Source organism: Cupressus sempervirens, chromosome 7 (assembly GCF_028749045.1).
Source record: "Cupressus sempervirens isolate cs-2001-9-10 chromosome 7, ASM2874904v1, whole genome shotgun sequence".
Classification (NCBI taxonomy): domain Eukaryota; kingdom Viridiplantae; phylum Streptophyta; class Pinopsida; order Cupressales; family Cupressaceae; genus Cupressus; species Cupressus sempervirens.
In genome coordinates this window covers 374,892,628-374,914,920 of record NC_143124.1, presented here as the reverse complement: position 1 = coordinate 374,914,920, position 22,293 = coordinate 374,892,628, and positions in this window count along the sequence as shown.

Sequence of the window (22,293 nt, the reverse complement as noted above, 5' to 3'; positions counted from 1 at the left end):
CAACATAAGAAATCAAAAGTTGCATATATGCCCACTACTTGATATGGAAACACGGTACCACTAATACATTTGAGGTCAATTTATTAACTTTAATTTCAACCAAGGCCTTTTTTTGGCTTATTAGATTCAAAAAAAATTTATGAGCCTGATTTGGTCAAATTTTGACCAAATTTTTGTTTTAGTGTTTATGAGCCCGATTTGGTTGAAATTTTGACCAAATTTTTCTTTTAGTGTTTATGAGCTTGATTTGATCAAAATTTTGACCAATGCAAGCTCATAAACAAACAACAAAAATGAAAGGTTCAAGATCATTATTCAGTATTTGGGTATTGTGGCCATGCAGGAGATTTGGAAGTCTATGGATGCAAGAGCATTTTGAGGTAAGTTTTTATCTATCTTTTTTTATTATCACATAATATTAGATCTTTTGATAGAAGTTGCATTCTTACAATCATATTAAGGCCATCTTGATGATGGACCTCCTACTCCAACAATTTGAGTGGAAACATGAACTCTTTTCTTATAAATGCTTTGAAAGGAAAACTATATGGTATTAAGCTATCTACAGACATAACTAAGCATACTTAGTCTATTTTTTAGAATATATAGTTGACTAATATAATTGTGGGGTGGGGGGGGGGGTTGAATTAGTTATCCAACTATTATCACAATTATCAACCTTAAACAAACTTAACCATATGAGTAATATAAAATAAAACCACAAAAAGATACTCATACACAATAACACTAGATATGTTAACTAGGGAAAGCCTTGATCAGAGGGAAAATTCTAGTGGGGATGGTACCCATAAGATGATGTACTAATATAAATGTTTCTTGTTGGAGGATGGACCCTTTTAGGAGTCTATGAATACATTCAATACATATGAGTCCCTATAAGGAGATTTTGAATCCGTGTTAGGAGATTATAACCCTGTTAGGAGTTGTGGAAGATAGCTAGACCCACTTCCCAAACAACATCAAGAGCAAGACCAATGAACCCACTATCCAAATGATCTCTATATTATTCCTTGAAGAATAATAGAATTGCACTATATTGTTCCTTCCTCTTTCTTTATCCTATCAACTAGACTTCTACTCCTTCTGATCTTGTAACTAGATCACAACTCTTGCATTCAATAATCCCTTGGATTTCTTACAAAATTTAGTAAGAACTCTTCTTCTTTTCAAACTTCACACTTCTTGCAACAAAGGATATACATCACAAACAAGGAAAACATCCTTTTTTTATACCATATCTTCATAATAATTCCTTGAGTCAACCTTGAGGCTTTCCTAATTAATTATAATAAGATCATTAATTAATTATAATTACAATAGCATTGTCAGCTCATAGTCTATATAAAACTCCACATGTGCAATACTAGGGCTTACGCACTCACTAATGTCACCAATTGACTATTCTCTATTACTACTTGATTGCATATCTTCTTATTACATCTTAGATGTAATCTAGAAAAAAATATTAGAAATTTCTTTCCCAATACTCTATCTCTAAATCGCTCTCTCTAAATTAGGTACAACTTATTTTCATCTTTGACTCAAACTCTGTGCACTTAACCACATCATGAAGACATTGTGCTGAACATGTTTGTAACTATGCATTACCAAACAATCAAATCATTATCCATACCATTAAGATCTTTGTTTTCTACTCAACAAATGTTTACATAAACCATGCTATGTTGACATCAATGACCAACATAGTCATGAATACAACATGTCAATACTCTCCAATGCTTAGGATACTACCACAATGTAGTATAATTAGCATTCATGCTAACAATCTTCTCCTTTGGAATTGATGGCAACATCGATGAAAAAATCATCTAAGTTCCAAGAATACCAAATAGTGTTTTGCTATTGTTGTTGACCAGCATCAATTGCCCACAATATAAAAAACAATAGGTGCATACTCCTTAGAAATGAATTTTTTACTTTGCACTAAACAATTCATAATACATCAGATGCATATTCCTACTTCCTTTCATGAATCTTTCTAAATCTCTCTAAAAAGATGTCTCACCTTCATGCATATTCACTCCCCATACTTCAAATTTTTGTTTCTTTCATGCATACTCTCCCCCATACCTTAGGAGATGCCTTTTCCATGCATACTATCCCCCATTGACATAAATTTCAAGGACTTCAATCTTAATATTGTTGTTTAGTGTGGAGTCTGATTAGTCCCCAAGTGGGAGATTGTTAGATTGTGGTGACTGATCAGGAAAGTACTGTACATACTCCATAATTTATCAAGATTCATAGATTTTTCATTCGTAGATTTTCCACTAAAGTTATTGCTAATTTATGACTGACATGTTATAACCCTAAAGTAGTTTAATACTTGTATAAAAGGGCTTAGGGTTAGGGATTGTTTTGTAGTGTTATGTGAAATTGCTTCTTCTAGCGGTATTGAGCTATAAGGGATTACAAATTGTAATCAGGTTGTAATCACTAGATTGTAATAATATTGGACTTGCAATTTGGTGGACATGGCATAGGGATTGGCTGAACCATGTTAAATCTTGGTGCTTCGTGTTCATTTCTATGTGATCTATTATTTTTTATTATTGGTTACATTTGCATGTAGTTTTTATTTCTCTCTATGGTTTTATTCTAACAATTAGTATCAGATTGAGGTTGTCTTTCAATTATCCTATGTAGGAAAGTCTCATAGTTGAGTGGGAGCAATGTCAGATGAGGGTTGATAGGTTTAATAGGAAAAACTTCTAGTTATGGAAGATGCAAATGGAAGACTATCTTTATCAGAAGGATTTATGGAAGCCATTGGAAGGCAAAGCCAAGAATCGGAGATCTATGTCAAATGATGAATGGGATCTTTTGGATAGAAAGGCACTTGGAAGCATTTAGTTATTCCTAGCACCATCAGTGGCATTTTATATTACAAAAGTGAAGATGACAGAAGAATTGATGAAAACCCTAGTGACACTATATGAAAAGCCCTCTACTTCAAACAAGGTATTTTTCATGAAGTGTTTATTTAATATGAAAATGGTAGAAGATGGATCTATTGCAGATCATTTAAATGATTTTAATACTATTACTAGTCAGTTATCTTCTATGGGTATCAATTTTGATGAAGAAATTAGGGCTCTCTTGATTTTGTGTTCTTTGCTTGAAAGCTAGAATGGCTTGGTAATGGCAGTGAGTAATTTTGTTCCTGGATCTAGTACCCTAAAATATGATGATGTGATCAGTGTTTTTTTGAGTGAGTAAACTCATAGGAAATCCTTAGGTGGATCTACATCAGGAAGTGCTTTGAATGCACAAAGTAGGGGCAGAACAACTGAGAGAGGAAGTAACTCTGGAAATCATGGAAAAACAAGAGAAAAGTCAAAGGGGAAGATGTCTCAATCGAGAGGACCGAACGAATATTGGTACTGTAGGAAACTAAGTAATAAAAAGAAAGATTGCTAGAATCAAAAGAAAAATGAAGGAGATAAATCATATGGAGACAAGGAGGCAAATGTGGTAAGTAAAAAATCTGAAGAGGATACTTTGCTTTTGTCTTTAGAAAATTTTGATGATTCATGGGTTTTAGATTCTGGTGTTTCATTTCATGCTACACCTCATAGAGGTTATTTCATTGATTATGTCCAAGGGGATTTTGGGCTTGTTTATTTGGGGGATAATGAACCCTGTCAGATTGTTGGAAAGGGAAAAATTAAGATTAAGTTGCAGAATGGGAATCATTGGCTACTACATGAGGTAAGACATGTTCCAAGGCTGAGTAGGAATTTAATTTCAGTAGGTTGTGTAGTTACTTTTAATGATAAAAATTGGAAGGTTTCAAAAGGTTCCCTTGTAGTAGAAAAAGGTGTGAAAGTAGGCACCTTATATCTTTGTATAGGTCATATTGTTCTTTCTACTTTGATTGTTTTAGAGAAAAATGAATTTTTAGGAATAATTGCTGCAGTTGAGCAGGGAGAACAAATAAATGTTGTAGATTCTGATATAGCATTGTGGCACAACAGACTTGGGCACATGAGTGAGAAAGGTATGAAAGTACTTCATTCAAAGAAAATTTTACCAGGTCTAAAATGTGTTAATATGGATTTCTGTGAAAGTTGTGTTTATGAAAAAAAAAAGAGAGTGAATTTTGTAAAGATGAACCTAAATAAGAGGACGAGTGAGTGTGTGAGGAAGACCCCATCATCTCCCTCCATGCAATGACCAAAGACCTCTATGGATTTGTTTGCTTTCCCTTTTGGGAAGGAGAAGATATAGGGATGGATACATATGTAGAGGCATTAGTGGAAATATATATTATATTTTATGTTAGTGGACATATTCAAGATACATTTGATGTATATATTGTTGAAGTTAATGAAAGATCAACCCTACAGCTCCAAAGAATCGCTTGCATGCAAAAAACCATCACAAAAAGAGAGAAACAAAATCTACATAGGTTGGAATTTCTAGATCCATAGATGAGACATTCTTGAAGAGCAAAAAGGGAGATTTCTATAATAAAAAATGAATGAATAAAATTACAAAGAGAGAAATCCTTATAAAATGAGATCAAAACCCTAATAGGTAAAACCTAGGTTGCATTATAATAATTAATTATTATATGCCTAAAATTTAGCTTAAGTAAACCACAGATAATAAGTTACTTAATAATTAAACCAAAATGATTTAATTAATAATGAAATATCTTATTACTCTAACACCCCCACCTTTAAGATAAACTTAGGGAGTAGCTAAAAACCTAGAAACTACAGTTGAAAGAAAACTAAATCTAGATAACAAGGCCTAAGGAGGTACCCAAGCACAAAAAAATCTTTGTAAAGATGGAAAATGGAGAAAAACATGTGGAAAAAATCCTACTCCAAGAAGAGATGGAAATAATGTTATAGAAGATAGGAACAAAAGATGATCATGAAGAACACCACTAAAGCATGAAGTTGTAAATACTGCCAAATTGTTGATCTGAAGAACCTCCACTATACAAAACATGACTAGGTAGAGAAGTCTAAGTCTAAATATCTAATCAATCAAAGATGAAAGGTATCTTCATGGCCTCCAAAGATAGGAATGAAGAATGTCTATATGGTAAATGATTCATCTTACCGAAATACATAGGTATCTAACCACTAAAATTTCCTAGTACATAGAATTAAATATTAAATACATAACTCACTCTATTGAATAAAGAAATTAATAGAACCAAAACAACCCTCCATAATTTTGAGAGGTAAGACATGAACACTGAAACTAAACGCAATATCTTCTGTAGAAAGAACCAGGAACATCAAGAGTGCAAAAGAAGTACAAGAACATATAATGGCACATGCCATCAACACATTATGAGGCTAATGTCATGGAAGGAACACTCAATTGATAAAGGAAGATGAAAAATATGGCCAACATGAAACCTCCCAAGGCACTTTATAATGTATTGTGAGTACAACAAAACAAAAGATGTGCAAGATCCTAAAATGAAATAGAGTGGCACTTTATCTCAGTGCATTTGTAAAAATACTACAAAAGGATGTCAACAAAGATCAAAAGAGACATAATATTGATACAATAGATAGTATAACCCATGAAAAAATATTTGAAACAACAAAATTCATCCCCAGACTTGAAACAGCCAAGATATCCATCAGAATGCCAAAAAGAAAAAAATTGAATGGGATGTGCCTAGAATAGAATCTAGTAAATAGAATGTCTCAAAATATGTCTCTCAAATTCATAAATAGAACTTAGGACTTTCATAGGCAAAATAGGCCACCAAACAACATAAAAAGTTCAAATGAATTGCACGCTCATGATGAGCTTGGAATTAGCTTTTTGATACTTCTTTTAGATTGAAAAACAATATCCAAATGAGCAAGTTATGGCCAAAAAACTACATATAGGTAAAAAAGGTAGTGGAAGTGCAAAATATATTTTTACTTCCTTGAGATCCATACCAAAATGCATCAAAAGTATGACCACCAATACTAGAAATTTCCTTGAGAAGCATGCTAGTTTCATACCAAAGCTCTAATATCATGTTGAAGTTGATGAAAGATCAACCCCATAGCTCCCAAGAATCAACTACATGCAAACAACTATCATAGAAAAAGAGACAAAAAATCTATGGAAGTTGGAATTCTTAGATCCACAGATGAGACATTCTTGATGAGCAAAAAGAGAGATTGCTATAATCAAAAATGAATGAATAAAATTACAAAGAGAGCAATCCTTATTAAAGGAGATCAAAACCCTAACAAGTAAAACCTAGGTTACAGGATATGACACAGGCATGAAGATGAATAACTAGGGCCAAAGGCTCACCCAGCTATCCAAACCACCCTGCAAGAGTTAACACAATGGAAACAAACACAAGTGAACATCAACCAAAGGAGGATAAGAGGAAAATACTTCTATTGATTCATCAAAATATCTTCATACATGCCCAGTTGTGAGGCTTTTTGGGTTATGACCAATTACAATACATTCGCATTCAAAGATCCAATAGCAAATTTGCACTTTCAGTTCTGCTCCCTCCCCAAAACTTTCCTTCTTCTGAAAACTTGCTTAGCTCTAAGCCTAAAATCTCTATTTATACTTGCCAAAATGGCTTACAAAAAATTCTAGAACATTACATAAGAGGAGGGCCAACCCAACAATGGTATGGACTCATCCTAAGAAAATATCTTAAATTAAATGTTGCAAATGAAATAATTCCTGCAAGTCGGCTTGCAAAAATCACGTCCAAATACTGGCACTCGACATACACTGGGTAACTCGGCACATGAAGGATCACTTAGCATCCACTGGGTAACTCGACACATGAAGGATCACTTAGCATCCACTGGGTAACTTAGCACTTGAAGGAATGCCATAGTAACTCGGCACTTGAAGAGTGCTACAGTAACTCGGCACCTGAAGAGTGTGACAGGAACTTGGCACCTGAAGAGTGCTATAGCAACTTGGCACCTGAAGAGTGCTACAGTAACTCAACACCTGAAGAGTGCTACAGTAAATCAACACCTGAAGAGTGCTATAGTAACTCAGCACCTAAAGAGTGCTACAAGAACTTGACACCGAAAGAGTGCGACAGGAACTTGACACCTGAAGAGTGCTATAGTAACTCAGCACCTGAAGAGTGCTACAGTAACTCGGCACCTGAAGAGTGCTACAGTAACTTGGCACAAACTGCAAAAGAAGCAAAAAAAAAAGAGCAGGATAACAAGGCAACTCAGGATGCTCCTGCATTAGACAATCAGGGTTGGAATAAATGATTCTCCTAAATCATTGAGATGTCCCAACTTGAGCTAAATCCAACTCAAATTGAGAAATCCATGAAGCATCTTCAATAGGTTTGTTCTTCCACTTCACCAAATATTCATAGTAATCTTTTCCTCTTGTACTCTTGCTAACTCTTTAATCCAATATCTGTTCAACTTCCTCAATCTATTTCTTAGGACAATCATCTAGTATAATAACTTCATCCCCTAACTCATGATACTTATACAAATCAGCAATATTAAATATAGGAGATATATCCATGTCATCAGGTAACTCAACTTCATAAGCATTACCACTGTCAAACTTTTTCAGGATCTTACAAGGTCCAAATTTCTTCATCTTCAACTTTCTATATGTTCCAATTGAGAACCTTCCTTTCTTTAGATGAACCATCACCTCATCACTCACTTGAAAATCATGGTGTCTTCTAGACTGATCAGCATTCTCCTTATACTTTTGATTACTTTGTTCCAACCTCAACTTTACTTATTTATGCAAGGACTCCATGAAGTCAAAAAATTCTTCTCTTGTAGAACTTTTCTTTTCTTCACCAACAACATCTCTCAAATCTAATATACCTCTAGGATGCATTCTAGTAACAATCTCAAAAGGTGTCTTCCCTATACTCCTATTCAAAGAATTGTTATATGCAAATTCAGCTTGTGCCAATACCATCTCCCAATTGCTCGATTTATTCCCAACTAAACATCTCAACAAATTACCCAAGATTCTATTCACAACCTCTATCTTTCCATCTATCTGTGGATGGAATGTAGAACTAAACTTCAATTCAGTACCCATCTTCTTCCACAAAGTCTTCCAAAAATAACCAACGAACTTACTATCTCTATCTGAAATAATTCTTCTTGGTAATCCATGAAATCTAACAATCTCTTTAAAGAAAAGTTCAGCAACATGCTTTGCATCTGATGTCTTCTTACATGGTATGAAATGAGCCACCTTAGAAAATCTATCCACTACAACAAATATGGAATCATACCCCTTCACCGTTTTAGGCAATTCAAGAAAAAAATCCATACTGATATCAGTCAAAGGTTTCTTAGGAACAGTAATAGGTGTATACAAACCAATATTTTGACTCACTCCCTTTGCAACTTGACAAACTCCATAGCTCTTTACAAATTTCTGAACATCCTTATACATTTGTGACCAATAATATTTCTCTTTCAACAAACTCAATGTTTTATCAATTCCAAAATGTCCAACTAATCCACCTCTATGCTTTTCCTTAATCAAATTCAACCTCATAGGACTTCTAGGAATACACAACTGAATACCTTTGAACAACATACCTTCTTGAATGAAATACTCATCATACTTACTTATGTTATCTATCATATTTGGTGCTCTGCACTCTCTCCATGCCTCAAAAAAATCAGGATCAGCATCATATAAATCTTTCATCTCATCAAAACCAAGAACTTCAACCTTCATTTTAGTCAACAAAGAACATCTTCTACTCAATGCATCAACAACTTTGTTAGTAACTCCACTCTTATGCTTGATCACAAATGTAAAACTCTGCAAATATTCAACCCACTTCATATGTCTTTGATTCAATTTATGTTGACTTCCCAAGTATTTTAAAGCTTTATGATCAGTGTATAGCACAAACTCCTTAGGCATCAAATAATGTCTCTATTTCTTCAATGCTTGAACAATGGCATAGAATTCTTGATCATACACAGAATATTTCCTTTTAGCATCATTCAACTTTTCACTAAAGAAAACAACAGGCTTACCTTCTTGACTTAATACAGCTCCTATTGCATTACCAGTTGCATCACATTCAACTTGAAATACTTTGTTGAAATCAGGTAAAGCCAATATAGGTAATTCAACAACCTTTTGTTTCAAAGTCTCAAAACTGTTATCAGCTCCATGCATCCACTTGAATTCCATTTTATCTCTCCTCATTGTTTTAGTCATAGCATTACAAACATCACTAAAATTCTTTATAAACATTCTGTAAAAACTAGCCAAACCATTAAATGATCTTACCTCACTCACATTCTCAGGTGTAGGCCATTCCAAAATTGCTTTAACCTTTTCAGGATCCATCTTCAAACCATCAACTAAAATCACAAATCCAAAATACACAATCTCCTCTTGCATAAAAGAACACTTTTTTAGATTAATCATCAACTTTTCCTCTTTCAACCTCTTGAATACTTGCCTAATATGCTCAAGATATTCTTCCTTAGTCTTGCTGAATATCAGAATATCATCCAAATAAATGATCACAAACTTACCCAAGAATCTTTTTAGAACTTCATTCATCAACCTCATGAAAGTACTAGGTGCATTAGTCAGACCAAAAGGCATAACCAACCATTCATACAAACCATCTATTGTCTTGAAAGAAATCTTCCATTCATCACCTTCTCTAATTCTAATATGATGATAGCCACTCTTCAAATCAATCTTGGTAAACTACTTTGCTTCACTCAAACAATCCATTATGTCATCCATTCTTGGCATAGGAAACCTATATTTCACTATTATCTTGTCAATGGCTCTAGAATCAGTACACATTCTCCATTCTCCATTCTTTTTAGGTGCTAATACAACAAGTACAACACATGGACTCAAGCTTTATCTGATCAAACCTTTCTGCAATAGTTCATGCACTTGTCTATTAAGTTCTTCATCCTTTGCAGGTGTCAATCTATATGGTGCTTTGTTTGGCAAACTAGCTCTAGGGATCAGATCCATACAATGACTTATACTTCTTATTGGAGGTAAACCATCAGGAATATCTTTAGCAATAATGCCTTTATACTCATTCAGCAACTCTGCATGACGCATGCATGAAGATGAATAACTAGGGCAAAAGGCTCACCCAGCTATCCAAACCACCCTGCAAGAGTTAACACAATGAAAAAAAACACAAGTGGACAGCAACCAAAGGAGGAGAAGAGGAAAATACTTCTATTAATTCATCAAAATATATTCATACATGCCCAGCTGTGAGGCCTTTTGGGTTACGACCAATTACAATACATTCACATTCAAAGATCCAACAACAAATTTGCACTTTCAATTTTGCTCCCTCCCCAAAACTTTCCTTCTTCTGAAAATTTGCTTAGCTCTAAGCCTAAACTCTCTATTTATACTTGCCAAAATGGCTTACAAAACATTCTAGAATATTACATAAGAGGAGGGCCCACCCAACAATGGTCTGGACTCATCCCAAGAAAAGATCTTAAATTAAATGTTGCAAATGAAATAATTTTTGCAAGTCAGCTCGTAGAAATCACATGCAAATATTGGCACTCGGCATACATTGGGTAACTTGGCACATGAAGGATTACTTAGCATCCACTGGGTAACTCGGCACCTAAAGGAATGCCACAGTAACTTGGCACCTGAAGAGTGTGATAGGAACTCGGCACCTGAAGAGTGCTATAGTAACTCGGCACCTAAAGAGTGCTACAGTAACTCGACACCTGAAGAGTGTGACAAGAACTCGACACTAAAGAGTACTATAGTAACTCGGCACCTGAAGAGTGCTACAGTAACTCAGCACCTGAAGAGTGGTATAGTAACTTGGCACTTGAAGAGTGCTCTAGTAACTCGGCACCAACTGCAAAAGAAGGAAAAAAAAAAGAGAGCAGGATAACAAGGAAACCCAGGGTGCTCCTGCATCAGGATAATAATTAACAAAATAATTATTTATTATATGCCTAAACTTTAGTTTAAGTAAACTACAGATAATAAATGACTTAATAATTAAACCAAAATGATTTAATTAATAAGGTAATATCTTATTACTTTAAAATATATGGTATTTTATATTTGTTGTATGACATATATTGGATGCATGACATTATTAGACTTATAATTTTGATGCATCAATTTTTTCATGTATGATATTATTGGTTATCATAATATATATCTTGTTTTTCTTGTTTATGTTTTAAGTATTTCATGTATTTTAGTTTAATGTAATTTGCATCCAAAATAAGGGTAGGAATCATTATAATAAGATTTGATAGTATCTTTTGACATGTGAATAAGCCTATGATATTAATTTGTATTTAAATTGTACAAGTTTTAAGTACTCTTGATTATGAGTAACTTATTTGGAGCTTTTGTTGGGATGAGAATAGTGAAATTTGAATTCCTATTATTGTTATACAATTAACGTTGAAGTTTGAGTCTTGAGTTAGTTGCATTATGTAAATTTCTAAGCTTGAATCCTATTGTCATCATAAACATTCAAAGAGTTTATATATGCTTATTCTTCAGAACATGAGAAGACTTGAAATAAAGTTTTGAATTTATTCATAGAATTTGATATCAATATTGCTTTCTCATCCATCTCTTCAAGAGCTTCATTCATAGAGCTACATAATATATTCTCTTTTTATGATTCCTATAGCTATATTTGTTTCATTTTTTCTTAGATATCTTTTGTTTTTCATTATCCTAGTGTAGGGAACCTAAAAACCCTTGTTTTGGCTTTATTTGTGTTGTTTCTTTTAGGCTTATTGTGACTCTAGCCAAGTCAGGGTGGTGAGTTGGTGTGCTTGGATCAACTAGTTTTGATTGATCCTTGTTGAGGTATCTTCAAGCTAATAAACACTAAGAGGGACACTAAGTTGTCAAAGTGGGTCAAAGTTTGCATAATGATGTTGTGGAGGAGGACACTTCAAACCTTGCTACTCATAAGGAGGGAAAACTCAAAAATTGGGTAGTTAATTAGATGGTTCAACTATCCTTCCACTAGGAAAGGGAGTATTTATAAGAGGAAAAGGAATCAGGAAACCCATAAGAGGGAAACTTGATGGAAAAAATTTTGGAATATAATTCATGATGTGTGAAGCATAATTTATCTCTAGTTGAATGGAGCTGGAACACTATTGTATAATATCAGCAAGGTTGCATTCATTGTTGGAGGGGCAATTGAGAAAGTGGATGGGTGAGGAGGGAGACTCATGTATTTTACTATAGGAGGAATAAATTCTTGCACCCATGGATTCAAATTGAAAATCATGGCTATCTACAATTTTGTGCCTCTAATATTCCTCAAAATACATCTTTGTAAGGAAAACGATAGAATGAAAAATCTAATTTTGAAAGTCATGGTAGGGAAAAAGGTTTGCAAGTGACCTTTTGGTGGTGGTCCTCTTATTTTTATGTCAAGTCCTCAATAAACTAATGTTACACACAAAATGTATGTTTAATCCATGGCTACCTACGTGGAGAAGTAATCATGACATTGGGCTTCTTATCTATAGTAATATTAAAAGGAAATGGAAATGAAATACTATCTATGAAATGCTTGAGTAGAAGCAGTATCAATTAGACATCTTAGAAGAATGTCAAACACAATCCTTGTGAGAGGGGTCGAAGAGGAAACTACATTCAACATCAAATTTTTATCTTGGATTAAGTTAGTTCATGTTTGTATAGTACTTTTTGCTTCATTAAATTTTTTTTAAGTGTTCAACTTCTTGTACTATCCAACACTACAAGTTTCAATATCACACAAGATGTGGCCACAAAATTAAAATGAAATCCAATCTCCAAAAAGAGACAAAGGTTATTATAGGTGTTGAAAACATGATCTTATATCACATAGAATTGCATCCATACCTCACCTGAGCTTTGAGATATGCCCTATCAAAGATTGTGTTCGTGTTTGAAAACCTTACCAATTTTTAATTACCCTAATGAGAACAAAACACATCTAGGGGCAGTTAACTCCCATTTTCAATATGCCCATTTAGATAGTGGGCCAACTTTAAGGCTAGACTCTTCTTCTTCTTTAGGCTCTGCAAAACCTAGGTAGGTGGACCTGTAGATTCTTTATATGGTATCAGTTATCAAAGCATACACTGAATCTAATATGAAGTAGATAAAACCCTTATTTCTCCTGATAACTCATGAAATAACATCAATCTACAGTAGCTAAATGCAGATCTAGGAATCTCATAAGCTGAGTGATGGCATTCTATTATAGCTCTTCAACATGAAAGGAAAAAATTGTTTGATTATTGATGTTGAGTTTCAACAAATCTTCAAACATGCAGAAGTATAACAAGTGATCCTATAATTGATCAGTGCCTAATCCATTGGGAAATTTCATGAATTCAAAACATACATCTATGACATCAGGACAATATTACATATACCTAGACATCATATCTATCTAATCACCTTGTGATTCAGACATCAGTGTTCATTCAAGTCTCATTCTCAAAAAATATCCTTCTCAAATAACCAGTAACCTTGTTTTAACATATCAAGCATTTACTTGGCCCTTTGGTCCAACAAAAAAATACATCAAACATACAACCTAAAAGGGATGCAAATGGGTCTCAAATCTTTGTTCCAAAACCACATAAGACTTACAGATTGCTGAGACAAGAGACAAGAACCAAAATGAAACTAGTGAAATTGTTGCTCATATGTATTCATTTTCTTTGAAAATATAAATTCAGGTGCATGAAATCAAAACATGAAACAACCTAACATCTTAGAACTATCTGTATTATCTTTACACTTTTTGTTCACATGAGAGAAATATTCTGAAGTATGGTATCGCAGTCAAGGAAAAACATCAAAACTAGAACCAGAACATAGTCTCACAGTAATGTGTAAATTTTCTTCCCAAAACTGGAAATTACTGGTTTCTAAGTCACAAGAAACTGGAACCCCTAGAAAGAATGAAAAATAGAAAGATATAGCAAAGGAAAGAATCTCGGATCTGATCTTCAAGTGACAAGTGTCCATTTGAAATGCAATCCTTTGTAACTGAATAATTTCTTCCTTCCATCTCCCATTCTGATTTGATCTTGTTTCATCATTACACTCTAACTAATTGGAAAATATCTATGTTCAAATGATGAAAGCCTTTTGATTCACTAAAATATTTCATTTACCTCAATGAAATACTGATGAAATTGAGATTCACTTGATTTAAAAATGGTTAAAATCACCTCAAACCTCATTTTCACTGCCTTTTAACCATATTTAGGTCATTTCCATTTTAGAAAACAATTTTGAACTCTGATACCTAAAATTGGTTACAATCTAGGAAACTAGGAGAAAACTTGGTATAGCTTGAACACATTGCTACCTGTGTAAAAACTGACTCCAAAAATGGATGGCTTGTCTTTTCTCGATTTTGGTGATATATAACATCACCTATTTCGACTTCTAGAAACCCACTAAAAGTTCGTTTGAAAACAGTCTCCTCTGGTAGAAATTCAAAGTTTGCAATTGAATACTTTCAAAAGAAAATTTAAATATTCTAAAGTTTGAACTTTAGAATAAAAGATCTTTTGATTTAAAAGTCTTTGCTTGCACGTACTTTTTGAAAAATAATTAAAAATTATTTATCATAGTTTTCAAATTTCTACCCTGGCCTTCCAATCTATGGCCAACCTTCTGTTTGACCGATGCCACGTGTCAACTCTTGATTGGTCAACTGTTGTCGACAGGCACCACATGTCATCACTTGATTTTCTTGCCTATTTTACTGCCATGTCACCATTAGTGCAGGCCTAATGACATGTGGCAAAATCCCACTTTCTCACATTTCTTATCTTCTGCGCAACTTATTATTGCAGGGAAGCAGGCATCCATCGATCTCTACCACGTGGCATCATCTCCTTGCATCACCTCTAAACTTGCCATCTGTGCCACATCATCATGCTTGCGGGACTCGCTACCATGTGGCAGCTTCTCGCATTCCTACTTTATTTAACCTCTGTGCAACTTAGAAATGTGGGATTGCGCCAACCGTCCGATTTGGACACGTGGCACAATCTCACACATTTTGCCACATCACCAAGCTTGCTTGTCTTCTGTCCAAAATTATGCCTCTATCATGCTAACATCACAACTTTACTATTCCTTCGACCGACCACGGGCCCACGTGCAAGCTTTGGGTTTCATAAAAACCCTTTGTCCTAAGACATCTCATTGTATATGTGTAGTTGTATTTAAAAACTTGAATATACTCCCGCACTACCAATGTGGGATAAGTGAATTGTGATTACTCTTCTACTATTTTCCCTCTTGTGCATATGGCTCTCTACATATTCTTGTTTGTTGTGGCCTTTTCTTGCTACCTCTGCTTGGTGTTGGGTCTTCATTTTGGGCAGCTTCCTCTGGTAGCTGTGACCTCTTTGAATCATGCAAAAGTTGCCTTGCCTTGGAATGCATCCTCTATCATTTGGTGGCTTCAATCAATGCATGATCTGCTATCAATATCCTGCATGAGATGGAATTCATCTTTTCAATGTGGTCTGTAGTATTTGGCACTGAGTTTCCATCTATATGATGTGAGCTCACCTTTTAAATTGCCACTACGAAACATGGACATTCTTCCTTTTTAATGCATTTTTACCTTATAGGCTACGTGGGTTATGTTATGGAACTTCTCCCAAGTTGCCGAATTGCATGGCCTTGGCTGGCCTCTACTATAACATCTCCTTTAAACACTGGCATATTTTTGTTTTTTTTTTAATTTGGTGCATTTTTTGTCTCTTTCTAGTGCTTGCTATGTTTGGGTGACTTTTCTTTATTTATATCTAAATGCCTGGAATCCCCTCTTTATGCTAGCATTAGAATCCCCTGTTCTACCCCTTTTCATTTGCCTATGTACATAACATGGGTTGGATGGAGGCAGCGGCTTTGGAGTGAACATTCTTTACACTTTGGCGTGGGTTAATGCCAGATTGCCCTTGATTCGCATTGCTCTTCTAACTACCTTTAAAAATTTTCTCTCGGCTCTCTAGTACAAAACTTATAGAGGTTCTTCAATGAATGCATAACACAAATTGCTTTTTTAGTAATGCTACGTGCCAAAATTACAAATTAAGTCATCTGATATCAGTCAACTGAGCTTGGCATGGCACAAAGGCATCATGACTTAAGACTATAACTTTAAACTTATTTCTATTTTCCATCCAAACTTGGAAAATCCCATACAACATGTTCTTGTACATCAAATCTAGGGGATCTAAGAAGCTCCACAATATTGTAGCATAGATCCATGATCAATCACAACTCTTGTTTGTTCTGAGTTTTCTGATGCAATGTTTATCAAAGACCATGTAGCTTCAAAATGAAGTAAAGGGAAGTTATGCCTTGGATGTTTCTCCTATGTTGTGTTCTATGGATGCTCCCCTATTAAACTCTACGTCTACTCCTCATACCGTTGCCAAGCAAAACGTGAGTCATCCCTCCTTTATTAAATGGTGCATATCCATCTAACCAGCTGTAGTCATCTAGTTTGGGTTGCTCATTCCTCTGAGCCACCCCATCACCTATATTTGATGTAGTAGAACCACTTATTATATCAACCTTACTATCTAGTGGTCTTGAGGGTATAGGGCCAAAGCTAGGTGGAGGTCCAAAATGTTGAACAGGTCTACTCATGGGCCCCTTCTTAGAGCTTACTGTAGGGATGCTTGAAGCCTTCAAAGTGGCATGACACTCCATGCACTTACCCTCTTTGGCATGGATCTTCCTTATCAATATGGGGCTTCCTTTAAAATTATGCGAATGCTCTTACCTATGGCTTTGGACATTCCCAAACTCACATCAAGTGTGCTGGATGACTCATTATTATAACACATCCCAAAAACATACAAGCTGTTAGACACTTTTCAGAATAACATTTCATATGACCACTTAGTTACTCTGAGCATTAGCCTATAAATGAGAACACAGGGATCCTATATATGAATGATTTGTAATTTGAACACATTTAATCTATCATCGATCAGATGTATTCAGTCAGGCCCCAAAGTGGTTTCGGCTAAAACAAATTTTGTTTTCGAACAATTGACTCGCAAACTAATCCATCGACCCTTCAGAACTAACTGGAAACCAATTAGATCACAAAATCACCATTAAAAACTCATTTTGAATCACCTCTATACCATAGTGAAAATTGTGTCAGGAGGCCTGTTGCTTGGCTTTAAAAATTGATGAAATATCTGGCGAAGCTCTGAAACTCAGGATCTCTATTCTCTCTGACATGTTCAACAAGCCTGCAAAAACTCATTGCATGACAACATCAGGGTCAAAATATATTGACCTCCGAAGTTGCCAACTTAAATTCACCTGCAGATAAACATGTTAGAAAACTAGAAAGTGCATTTGGAAATGGCTTGGGGAATTTGGCAGACGGGCACATGAAGTTCTAAAACATGGGGCACTGGTAGATTGTCATGAGGAGAGTATAACTCTGCGATTTAGGTTCATGATGAATCACAGGGAAAATTTGGCAGGCATCTGAAATTGGCAACTTGGATTTGCAGGACAGGAAACAATGACAAGTTAATGATTTTTGCAAATGGAATTGACCTAGAAAAGTGTGCATACAGATTTTTCATAACTTGCAAACTAACATAGTTGGAGTATTTTTAGAAGAAAACACGGGGGTACAATCCATTTGAACTTACCAGTCATGGATCTCAAGTTATAATGCCCTGAACAGGGGTCCCGATCAATCTGCAAATGCTGACACCAGCAAAAAGTCAAAAATTCTATTTGGAATCATGCTTAAAAATTGATCAAACGGATTCGTCATGATATGAAACTTGAAACATAACAAGTCTTTGACACCTAAAATTCAATACAATAGGAATTTCAACATTTGGATCAACTAGTCAAAAGTTATTACTCGTCAAACAGGGCTTCCCATAATTTTGAATATTTTGCAAAAACATGAAAACAGTAACTGACCAACTTTGAGGGATTCAAAACCTAGTCAAACGGACTCGAAACGACTCAAAATTTGAAACATAGGTTCTTAGATATGGACACTAGAAAATATCAAAGTGAAAAGTCATAAAACATTTGTGGGTGTGAGATATTTAGATGCAAACACAGCCTCTTGTCACTATCTGACACTTGGGGTAAAATGCAGATTTGGCACCAACTCAAAACAAGACTTTTCCAAATGGCTCAGAACAACAATTAAACTTCATGGAACACTTAGATAGGCTGAATGCAGGGTGCTAGAAGCATTAAACACCTTTGGGGCTTTTACAAGTACAACCGAGTACGTAGGCATTTTAAAAGTGTTTAAGGGCTTAATTTCTCAAAAATTTTAAAATGGGACTAACAAATGAAGCATGCAATTTTTCATCCCAACAAATTGCTTTCCTATGGAATTTAGTGACTCTTACGGTCAATTTCATTCAACATGCCTAAGAACATTCAATTGGTCAACAATATGGGATGAGCTTAGAACTATGGTTTACCTAGCCACCTAAAGCTAATGGAGTATATAGTTTGATCCTACAATGAATGGTTAGAGAAATTCACCAACTGGTGACTTTGTATTGGCCAACACTACAAGTTTTAGCATCACTAGAGATGGGGCCACAAAAACAAAATGAAATCTAATCTCCAAAAAGAGAGAGAGGTTATTATAGGTTTCAACAATATGATCCTGTAGCACCTACAATTGCATCCATCCCTTATACAAGCTTCAAGATATGGCCCATCAAAGATCACTACCCTATGGCATTTAGTGATTCTCAAGGTTAATTCTATTTGATGTGCTCGGGAACATTCAAGTGGTCAATGGGATGGGAAAAGACTGGGACTAGGATTTACCTAGACACTTGGAGGTAATAGAATAGATAGATCAATCCCACAATGAATGGTTAAAGAGATTCACTAATGGCGATATTGTGTTGGCCAACACTATAAATTTCAACATCACCCAAGATGGGGTGGCAAAATCAAAATAAAATCCAATCTCCAAAAAGTGAGAGAGGATATTATAGTTGTCAAAAATATGATTCTATAGCACTCATAATTTCATTCATACCTCACATGAGATTTGAAATATGCCCTATCAAAGATCACTTCCCTTTGGAAATTAGTGACACTCAACGTCAATTCTATTTGGTAAGCCTAAGAATGTTCAAGTGATTAATAAGCTTCGATGAGCTTTGGACTAGGGTTTACCTAGACACTTAGAGATAATAGAATAGATAGTTTGATCCTATGATAAATGGTTAGACAGATTCACTAGTTGGCAATTTTGTACTAGCCAATACTATAAGTTTTGGCATCACTTGAGATGGTGCCACAAAATCAAAATTGAATCCAATATCCAAAAAGAGAGAGAGGTTATTGTGGGTGTCAGCAACATAATCTTGTAGCACCTAGAATTTCATACATACCTTGCATGAACTCCAATCTATACCTCATCAATGATCATTTTCCTATGGCATTTAGTGAGTCTTAGGGCCAATTCCATTTGGCATACCTAAGAATGTTCTAGTGGTCAATGGATTAGGATGAGATTGTGACTAGGTTTTACCTAGCCAATTCAAGCTAATAGAATAGATAGTTTGATCCCATGATTAATAGTTAGAGAGATTCACTAGTTGGTGACTTTGTACTAGCCAAAACTACAAGTCTTAGCATCACTCTAGATGGGGCCACAAAATCAAAATGGAATGCAACCTCCAAAAATTGAGAGAGGATATTATAGGTGTCAAAAAAAAGATTCTATATCACCTAGAACTGCATCCATACCTCGCACAAGCTTCAAGATATACCTTATAAAAATTCACTGCCCTATGGTATTTAGTAACTCTTAGGCTCAATTTTGTTTGGCATGCCCAAGAATGTTTGAGTAGTCAATAAGATGGGAGGAGCTTACAACTAAGGTTTATATAGCCACCTAGAGCTAAAAGAAAAGATAGTTCAATCTTGTGATAAATGGTTAGAGAGATTCACCAGTTGGCAACTTTGTACTAGCCAATAGTACAAGTTTCAACATCATCCAAGATGGGGCCACAAAATCAAAATGGAATCCAATCTTCAAAAAGTGAGAGAGGTTATTGTAGGAGTCAACAACATGACCCTGTTATCCAAATCTTAATAAAATAGTTGAAAATAACCATGTAAAAACTCTATAGAATGTGATCAATCATCACTGATGTGAAAATGGCACTTCCTAAATATCTTCCTATCATCCTTTGTACTTGTAGGTGAATGCATGAATATTATGTGAAAAAATATGGAAACCTATTGAGAAGTATAATACTTTTCTTGTAGCTCATTTTGTGGTTGTAGTGGGTAGTTCTCTACAAAGTCTACATCCAAAACAATAGTATCTAGTGGAAATATATCCTTGCATAACTTGAATTGCAAATCTAGCCATCGAGCTCTATGTGTATGCTTTAGATACTCATAAATAATCTTTTCACAAAAAATCTTCATGACCTCATACACTAGAATCTTTTTAATGAATAAATCACACCTTTTACCCTATTTCCCATATTGTAGAACATATGTTACTTTCATATATTTTTTGTAATCTACTATTTCATTTCTAATTACATGTGTACTATTCATATGTTAACAAGTTGATAAAGATGCAAAGAAACACAAAACAAGCATGTACCATCCAAGCATGACTTTTTGTAAAATTGTTGACCATCCTCTATTTCATATAAATGTTGGATACAAATTACCTTGAAGTTCTAGGTGGCTCATTCATGTCACAATCCTACAAAACAAACTTAGAATGCAAAAACACACATATATGCCTAAAACCATCAAAACAGTTAGAAAATTCAATATGTATCATACAATAAGTTGTGTTTGTGTGATTTATCTTGACATAAAAAGTTTAAACATCTCAAAAAATCTTTGACGTATTCAAATATGAGGATAGATACAAATAAATTTTGTAAAAAATTGTGTCTGATTTGAGTCCAAAAATATTTTGCATGTGGATCATGATTTCAACTACCAATCCTCCTTCTTAAAACATCTCTTTGATTAGGGGAAAAACACATGTTATTTGTCCAAAAATATTCAATCAATGATTTCAAAGCTTCACTAATTTCTTTATCATTTCATGGTAGTCTACCGCTAAATGCCCATAAATTTTTTTTTGTTGGATCTTCCACTCTCTTATGCCTTACCATGGCTATCCTTAGAATACCTTGACTGATTTTCAATGGTTTGATTGTCTTTATCATTATTTAATCTTTCTTCATTTGGGTACTTACTATTGTCGATGCAAGTATGTGCGTTGTGATATTACTACCTTTGATGTGTGACTTATAACCCGCTTTTTCATATTCACTCATTTGATTATTCACAATGCTTTTTTCATTTGAACCATCCATCATTCTTAGCCCAAGAATCTTCATGATGGGTCTAAATTTCAAATTCCTCATCTTTTCAAAAAATAATTGGCATTGACCTATAATATTTAATTCTCCAAAGGATAATCTCCACATACGATTAAATTTTCTTTGAGAAGTACACTTGCTAATCTTGTTAGGCATTGATCTCAAAATATTAGTATCAATATCAATCAAATATGTTATTCTTCTAAAATTAATTCTAGAAGGTGTTATAATCTCTTCCATTCCCTCAACATTTTGAGAATCAACATAAGGTTGAGTGTTTTGCATAACTTGAACTAAAGATAATGTGCCTTGGAAATAAGACGCAAAAGATGGAATATCACCTACTTGATATGTTGATGATGTGCCTTTAACATGACATGATGGAGTGTGCACATTGTTGGATGTAAAAATTAGCATCTCCTTAACATGAGATGATGATATGACTCCAACATTGGAAGATGGTGTACCTTCACAATTCAATTGTCTTCTTGAGCATAAGAGTCTGATTCATTCTCTTTGTCTTTCCAATTCTTCCTCTTTTTTTCTTTGTATTAGAGGTTTGTTTTCCTCTTCAAAAGACAATTCTTCATTATTGCATTGCAATTTTTTTTTTTCACCTAGCAGTTTCATTTTATCTCTTTTAATTGCCAAGTCTCTCCCCCTCTCTTTTGTTGGTTGAGTTTTTGGTTTCTTCATTGAAATGATGATGATTTCTATATGTCAAATTATTCAAACATCTTAATTACTTACAATTTCTAAATAAAAAATCATTCAAATATGTATACAAATTATAATTATTTCAATAATACATAATATATATTAAAAAACTTGTCAAATTATAATGAAATTT